The 7,854-nt window shown below is 44.0% G+C and overlaps 1 long non-coding RNA gene across 1 annotated transcript in view; it reads right to left on the bottom strand.

Annotated features, from left to right (window-relative positions):
* Positions 1-7,854, bottom strand: part of LOC118425190 — a 17,415-nt gene that overhangs the window by 4,755 nt on the left and 4,806 nt on the right. The gene's annotated exons all lie outside the window — the stretch shown is intronic.

Raw genomic sequence — 7,854 nt, 5'->3', positions numbered from 1 at the left:
GATTCTGTCCGGTCGTGAGAATCGGTCCGCCCTCACAGCCTTCCAATGGAGTAATGTATGTGATGACAATGACTTTTATTAACTTTGAAATGTCTATTTGAGTCATGACAGTCAGTTTCAGAAGTGGTTGCGGAAAGTTTTTGCCTTTTTCTTCAGGCCGGACCGATTTTCACGGCCCTTCTATGGGATTCTGTCCGGTCGTGAGAATCGGTCCGCCCTCACAGCCTTCCAAATGGAGTAATGTATGTGATGACAATGACTTTTATTACCTTTGAAATGTCTATTTGAGTCATGACAGTCAGTTTCAGAAGTGGTTGCGGAAAGTTTTTGCCTTTTTCTTCAGGCCGGACCGATTTTCACGGCCCTTCTATGGGATTCTGTCCGGTCGTGAGAATCGGTCCGCCCTCACAGTCTTCCAAATGGAGTAATCTATGTGATGACAATGACTTTTATTAACTTTGAAATGTCTATTTGAGTCATGACAGTCAGTTTCAGAAGTGGTTGCGGAAAGTTTTTTGCGCTTTTCTTCAGGCCGGACCGATTTTCACGGCTCTTCTATGGGATTCGGTCCGGTCGTGAGAATCGGTCCGCCCTCACAGCCTTCCAAATGGAGTGACATATGAGATGACAATGACTTTTCTTAACTCGGACATCACTACGTGAGTCTTGACATTGCGGTTGAAGTCGTTTCAGAAGTGGTTGCGGAAAGTTTTGCGCTTTTCTTCAGGCCGGACCGATTGTCACGACCCTTCTATGATATTTGGAAGGGTCGCCCTCACAGACTTCCATATGGGCGATGTATATGATGATAATGACTTAAAACTCGGAAATGTCTATTTGAGTCATTACAGTAAGTTAAAGAAGTGTGTGTGTGTAAAGCTTTTCTTCAGGGTGGACCGATTCTCACGGACCGTCTATGATATTTGGTCCGCCGTGAGAATCGGTCCGCCCTCCATATGAGTGATCTATGTGATTGAAATGACTTTTTTTGACTATGTGGGTCTTGACACTGCGATTCAAGTAGTTTCAGGAGATATTAGGCTCAATAAAAGCCCGCGACGCAGCGCTACAAACATCCGGTCAAAGGTAAACAATAGATCGCTGCGTGATTTAGCGTGGCTAAACAATGGACCACTAATGGACTAATTCTGTACTCTTGATAAAGCCTCATTGATTTGAGCAAGGACGTTCTATCTGATATAACGTCCTTGATTTGAGTGATCTGTGTGATGACCTCGTTTCAGTTTTTTAAGTTATATCTTTAAGTTATATGCAAACTCAGTTTTATGCAGGCAGTGAGATTCCATGATCTTCGCTAATCATCGATCATCGATCATTGCAGAAGAGTTAGATACAGACTGTGCACATGTACGTATGGGCCTTCGTAGTTTTTAGGCCACGCCCACTTATTGCGTCATCGCTCCATATATGGTACCCGGACCGATTCTCACGGCCGGACCGAATCGTATAGAACACCGGCACATTCAAGCAGACTCTAGTGAAAAACTTAATGGCGTTTAGGGAGGCCTCCAAGTGTAAGGGGTACCTCCCTAATTCAGCCCGTGCAGCAAGATTGCTAGCTGTTTTGGGGACATTGAGGGATTGTTTACAGAATTTTAGATGTACGGATTCGATTGGGCAAGATTTTGAACTTTTGAAAGAGCCCCAAATCTCCGACCCATAAAGTAAGATAGGTTTGACACAGGAATCGAATAACTTGTTTTTAACAGACAACGGGGCATCAGCTTTCTCCAGGGATTGTCTAACTCCAAACAAAGCTCTTAGTCCCTTGTTGTATAGGTATTTGTGATTGGCTTTGAATGTGCCAGCTGAGTTGACAATTATGCCTAAATAACAATATGAAGATACAATTTCTACTACATTATTATTAAACGAGAAGGAGCAGTCTCTTGGTAAACGACCACCCTTGGTGAAAACTACGATTTTTGTCTTTTTTAGGTTGACTTTCAACCTCCAAGATTTACAGTACTCTTCTAATCTAGACAAAGATGATTGTAAGCCACGTTGTGACTCTGAGAATATTACTAAATCATCAGCATATAATAGACAAGGTACATTCATACAGTGTAGAACTGGAGGATTACAACAGGAATGATCAAATTCTGAGGCTATGTCACTAATAAATAAATTGAACAATGTTGGACTCAGGTTACAGCCTTGTCGAACCCCACAGTGAGTTACAAAAGTATCGGTTAGACCACTGTTTGTTTTTATGCAATTTGTAGTTTTAGAGTACATATCTTTTATGGTCAGGAGAAATTTGCCCCCTATCCCAAGTTTCTTCAATTTAAGTAAAAGACCTTCTCGCCAAACAGAATCAAAAGCTTTACTAAAATCTACAAAACAAGCATACAGACGTGAATTTCTACTGATATATTTGCTGACGAGCGTGTTCAAAGTGAATAGATTATCAGTTGTTCTAAAATTCTTCCTGAAACCGGCCTGTTGTGGTTTGAAAAGGCTGTTTTCTTCTGCGTAATTAGACAGTCTATTGTTTAAGATTGAACAGAACAATTTTCCTAGACAACTTATAATAGAGATTCCTCTATAGTTGTCTGGGAGTGCAGTATCTCCGGATTTGTGGATAGGTACAATATGGCTGAGCGACCATTCTTCGGGGAAGTATGCGTTTTGTAAGCACAGGTTAAAAAGATGGAGTAGAGGTTTCCGGAAAATTGATTTGCCACATTTCAGCATTTCGTTTCTTATCATATCGCTTCCACTTGACTTGTTATTCTTTAAGTTTGCAATAGCTCTGTCTAATTCATCTGCAGTAATTGTAGAATCTAATGTAGAGTTCTCTGTCTCTGTTGGGGAATGAGATTCATCATTTACAGGAGTGAAAGGACCGACATAATTTCCGTTGGATGATTTGTCAACTTTACTAAAGTGGTTTAACCAGTCTTCGCTGGGGATTTGGCTATTTTCTTGAGCCTTCTCTGGTTTTAATTTATTAACAAGGTCCCAAAATGCACTTGGATTCTTTTCTCTGAGAGTGGAGAGTTGATTCATAATTTGTTGATGGAAATCTCGTTTTTTTCTTTTTTAGCAATTTTCTATATTCCCTTTTCTTTCTGAAGAAGCTGCCTCTTGCTTCTGAGTTTGAAGGATTTTTTTCAAGTAAATAGGCTAAATTTTTAATTTCACGTTTCATTTCAACACACGTTTTATCGAACCATTTCTTATTTTGTCTTTTCGGTGGGCGTTTTCTAGTTCTTTTTAAGCACAATGACTTGTTACCCGCCTCTCTTAGAATTGAGCCAAATTCAGAAACATAATTCTCAATTTCTGCCATAGATGTTATGTTGTTAGTGTCTTTCAAAGCACCTAATCGTTTTACAATTTCAGGCTGACTGAGAGAAAGAAGGAATGTCTGAGCAGAGTTCTCGTTCCAGTGAAACTGTTTAGGAAGAGGCTTGTTGTGTGAGATTTTGTGTTTCTCCTGACAAAGATGTATTGGTGGTTTTGAGTTGATAAATGCTGATATCATACAATGGTCAGAGAAAACTGTTAAAGGATTGACACGGAATGTTAAAATTTGTTGTAGAAAGGGCTGACTACAAATCATTAAATCAACTGTGCTGCTACCGTTTGGTTGATGACACGTGAATTTTCTTTGTAGGTCGCCAACGACTCTACCATTTAAAATTCTAAGGTTTGCTTGAATGCACAGGTCTGTGATTAGTCTGCCGAATTTATTGTGAGGAACTTTGTCCATGTGTTGTCTGTCAGTGAAGTATGGGGAGCTGTCGGAATCGTCGTCAATTTGAGAATCGGCTGTGTAATCAGGTAGATTTCCGAGACGAGCATTAAAATCACCACCTAGTAATACATATCCGACAGAGCTAAATTTAGAAATTTCATCTTCTAGCGTTTCTATGATGTGATTGTCTGAATGTTTGTGAGCAGTGGATGATCCGGGGCTAATATAGAGACAACAAATAAATAAGTCTTTGGGCAAACCGAGTAGTTGGCGGTCGATTTGTACCCAAAGGGCATCTGTTGATTTAGATGGTGCTTTCTTTACGTAACATTTGTATTCGTTTTTAAATAGGAAGACAATACCTCCCGAAGAACGTTTCGCTCGCTTGCTCTTTTGTCTATGTTGGTGAAAATAGCTGTAGTTGGGAATGTTAATTTTGGTGTTTTCTGTACTCCAGGTTTCTAAAAGCGAGAAGAAGTCCAACTTTTTGATGTGAGACAGAAAATCAGAATCCTCTAGTTTGGAACCTAATCCGTGTACATTCCAAACGCCAAAGCTCTTGCATCCACTTCGGAATGTTTTCATATCCAAAAACAAAACAGTGCAATAAGTAAAATAGTGTCCATACACGAGCACTAAAATACAATATCTAGCAACATTTAAAAATCCGAGTTTAAACTAAAATGAGGACATTATATATAGATTCAATACGTTTTCTCAATATATCAAGTAAACTTGAAGTTGAAAAGAAGATGCAAAGAAATACTAAATACGTTATTAATTCCTTGCTCAACTAACAGTTTTACTTATAATATATACTCATGTTCCAACATGTTACGACTTATACTTATACTTTTCCTACCACATCGGCATGGGCGGCCACATCAGGGCTGGATGCCAGGGCCAAGGTGGAGGAGCCATTCGGGTAGTGTTCGGAGGTGGAAGGCCCCATGGTGCAGGTGGGAAGTTGAAGAAGGGAGGCGGGCTTCCCCATGGTCCCGAACGCTGACTCGGCTGTAGGCGGGAGTCTCTTGCAGGTGCGCCGAACACGGCCGGACGTCCAGGCGGTGTCGGTGATGGAGTACCACGGAGTTGATAGGCTTTCTTATATCAAATCATGATTATGTATCATTATATATAATAGTCATAGCTTTATTGAAGTAACTAGTGAAACAAAATCATTTATCTGTACATGTGTCTGTGTGGCGCAACGGCTAGAGCGTTGGAATCAGAATCAGTAGGTCCTGAGTTCTAAACTCGCCATGCCCCTGCCCCCATGACGGTGGAGTGACGCCCACCAAGCCTCACGGCTAATCTGTCTAAAGGTGCCAAAAAACACCTACGGATTTGGTGTTGCCAGTGTGTCAGCATCTGCACACTTGCCACTGAGACCCGTGATTTTTTTGTACACATTTCAGAAAGTTTCACGATACATTTTAATTTATCAAACATCAACAGTTACAAAGTTTATGATATACATTATATCAATTAAGTCCCTAGGAGTCTATCTTTTCTATATGTCTCCCTCTTTCTGTGTCTTGTGTGTGTGTGTGTTTGTGTGTGTGTGTATGTCTGTGTGTGTGTGTGTGTGTGTGTGTGTGTGTGTGTGTTAGTGGTGCGTACCTAAACTCAATTTCAGGTTCATGTCCGGATTCAGGTCCAGCAGTTCAGGTTCAGGTCCGGACTTAAAGTCCAGACCTGAAGCCATCATTGAATATTATGTGCATTTTTTGAGGGGGGAGGGGCGATGGTGCATATAACTCTTTACCGGTCAGAAGCTCGTCTTACCCCGGTAACTTTATAACACTCTACCCCTAAAGCAACCTATATTTTGTCTACTTCACATCGCTGAAAAAACTTTGCCCAGACCCAAGTCATTTATTCACTGCCTCCAAATGTTCTCTCCAGCACTGCGGACGGACGAGTGTGCTACAAATATAAAGGTGACAGCTACTGCATGCAAAAACGGTCTCGTGTGGCCTTGGACGTTTAGCTCCCGACATCAAGCGGCGCGCTGTCCTGCAGTAGTGGCAGGCTTTGGACGGCTTCCCTCGGCTCACTTGTCGATGCTCTTCCGTGACATCGCTCCCAGGTGGTCTCGCAATGGCCGGAACGGTAGCTTCTCTTTGTCTGGCGGTAAAGTTTGCCACGAGCTGTTTCACCAACTCCCGACGGAAACTCAGCTGAGCAGTCTTGTTTGCGCTAGGTGCGGGTTTTACGTTCGCAATATATAATTTCCAGTTCAGGAAGGCGTTCACAACAGCCTTATTTAAGACAAACCAAAAAAGTTGTCTGTGCCATTTTTTGGACGGACGGCCAAATTCGTACGATCCGCGGAGCTGGTCAGCAAGATCAACGGCTTTGTAGTAGGACTGGTACCTGGCCACCGCCGCCGGACACCGCAGATTTTGGTGAACACGGTCCCCAACAGACTTGCACCGCCTAGTGACAGGTTTATCGGGAGCATCAACCCTTGTTGCCGTGGAGAGTAGTATCAGTGTCTTGCTGTCCTTCCACTTGACGACAGTTACAGGTCCGTCATGGAACTTAGTGGACGTCCCTTTTGGTACCGACGCTGGATATGGAGCCCGGAAATCCAGCTTCCTATTCCTGCCTACCCTGACAGGTTGTGGGTATGAATGCTTGACGTTAGGCAGGCCCAGCGCATTTTTCCTCACCGTACCGCAAAGGTAGGTGTCATGGGCAAACAGATGGTCTGCTAGTTGCAGGCCGGTATAGAAAGAATCGCAATAGACTGTGCGAAACGACCCTTGAAAGGGAACCGTAAGCCTGTGAACGATTCGGGCCGGCTTGCTATCAAGGTCGCAGACTTCGTCCTGCTCGATCCTGTGCCAGGCTCTCTCTTCAGCTGGCATGTCTTCGGGGTCCCGGCGAGCGCCGCACACCTCATCCCTTAGAATATACCCATCTGGTTCGGCCAACACTCGGATACAATAGCCATACCTGGTAGGTTTGGCTGGATTATACCGTCTGAGGTGGTGTCGACCTCGGAAAGATACCATAGCCTCGTCCACGGCGAGATGTCCGCCAACGTTTCGGGCCAAGCAGCTGTTCCGGATTACCCTACTCATCACGGTCCGAACTTTCCGAACCTGGTCTTGCCGTTCACGTTCTTTGAAATACTTCAGTCTCTGGCTACGAGGCGGAAGAAACCCCTCTGAAGAATAGTGCAAGTAGCGCAGAATTTGCTTAAAGCGTAAGACGGGGAATGTCTGCTTCAGCAGTTCACAACCAAAGTCCTCCTCAGTGGACCAATACGACTCCAAAGACGGTTGATGCGTGTAGCCGGCACAAATCATGCAGCCAAGAAAGGCTTTGAGCTCGGTCGTCGTGGTCCTATACCAAGGAGAGCGCCTTTCTTTACGGAAATAACTCCTCCTCTCGGTAGCATACTTGTTGGTGCATCTTACAACATAACGCAACAAGTCCTCGTCTACTAGCTCCAGAAAAAAGGACAGCTCATTTCGGCCGATCTCTGTTCGCACCAGTCCGACTGGCCCGGGTGGTACAAAGTTTCTGGGCCGGTAAGAATAATCTTCTCCTTCAACAACGGTTGCCCATGGCCGATCATATGGAACCGATCCCGCCTTACGATTCCTTCGGGAAAACATACCAACTCGGGCAGCTCTCGTCTGCCTGATTACTTCGTAGAGGTCTACCGTCCGCCCTCTACCCACGGCACCAGGGCCAGCCGGTCTCCCAGCGACGTGCCTCCGCATGGGACTTTTCTTCACAACCCCCATATCGCCAATCTTTCACAAATAAATAGGTCGCAAGTATCTCAAGTATCAATCCTCTCAAGTACCAAAACTCAGCTATCAATCCTCAATGATTCCAAACTACCCCCCAACCCTGGGTAGGCTAAAGAACCCACGACATGGTCAGACTCCCTGTAGAGCAGTTTTTTGAAAAACCACCGAGAGGCGACCACGGGCTCATCCTCGGCGCTTCGGTGGCCTGTGCCCCGACAAGGCCACAGGCGAATCGCGGCACGGCACGAAAACTGATATTTATGCACGCTTAAACCAAATGTAAAGGATACTTATATGATACTTATATGTAAGATTGCGAAAAAACAGTCCTGCTATTCACATTGGAAGAGGCTGGCG

Source organism: Branchiostoma floridae, chromosome 10, assembly GCF_000003815.2.
Source record: "Branchiostoma floridae strain S238N-H82 chromosome 10, Bfl_VNyyK, whole genome shotgun sequence".
In the NCBI taxonomy this organism is placed as follows: Eukaryota; Metazoa; Chordata; class Leptocardii; order Amphioxiformes; family Branchiostomatidae; genus Branchiostoma; species Branchiostoma floridae.
This window is presented reverse-complemented; position numbering and strand designations above follow the sequence as displayed.